Below are 1,176 nucleotides of genomic sequence, written 5' to 3' on the forward strand. Positions count from 1 at the left end.
GTGGGCCATAGGACTCTTTAGATGGGCCGTACAGTTACTGGAGTTCCCACCAGGGACCCTCTGTAGAGGTGTTTATTTCATGAAAAAACAAAACTTTTTTCAGTAAATCCTCTTTTTTAAAGAATTTAAAGATGGATCTCTAGTTGCTCAATTCCTTTAGAAATTGTATGAGACATTTACCTCCAAACTGATGTCCTCTGGTTTCATGTTTTGATCAATATAACTGTGAAACTGGAGTATGTGCTGCCACCTAGCGTCTGAATGGAGCCAAGCAACGCTATTAGTGGCATCATATAATGTAGCTTTGATTTCCAGAGATGTTTGCTGCAGTTGAAGTATTATATTTATATGTTTAATATATTAATATTTCAATATATATAATATATAAACTTTATATAATATTTGACCCTGTACCACAAAACCTGTCATAAGGGTCAATTATTTGAAACTGAGGTTTATACAAAGTCTGAATAAATAAGCTTTCCATTGATGTATAGTTTGTCAGGATAGGACAATATTTGGCCAAGATACAACTATTTGAATATCTGGAATCTGAGGGTGCAAAAAAGTCAAAATATTGAGAAAATCAAAGTTGTCCAAATGAAGTCCTTAGCAATGCATATCCACTCACAAAAATACATTTTTTATATATTTACAGTAGGAGATTTACAAAATATCTTCATGGAACATGATCTTTACTTAATATCCAAATGATTTTTGGCATAAAAGAAAAATCGATAATTTTTGATACATACAGTGTATTGTTGGCTATTGCTACCAATATACCCGTTTGACTTATGACTGATTTTGTGGTCCAGGGTCACACATATATATATATATATATATATATATATATATATATATATATATACATATAAAATAATGATATAATTTTATATAATATGTAAAAAATAATATTAATTTGTCTTTGTTAAATAAAAACAACGCTCTCAAATGGTAATAAACCTTCCTTTAATGTATCACATAAACGTATACATTTATAACAGTACAGACTGTATTTCGTATCTAAATGCCAGAATTTTATTAAATGCATATTATGCTACACTGACATTCACTACTGTTTAAAGGTTTGGGGTAAACCTCCGGTCACCTCACTGCATTTATTGGATCTAAAATAAAGTAAATATAGTAATATTGTGTAATATTATTACAATT

Source organism: Ctenopharyngodon idella, chromosome 9, assembly GCF_019924925.1.
Source record: "Ctenopharyngodon idella isolate HZGC_01 chromosome 9, HZGC01, whole genome shotgun sequence".
In the NCBI taxonomy this organism is placed as follows: Eukaryota; Metazoa; Chordata; class Actinopteri; order Cypriniformes; family Xenocyprididae; genus Ctenopharyngodon; species Ctenopharyngodon idella.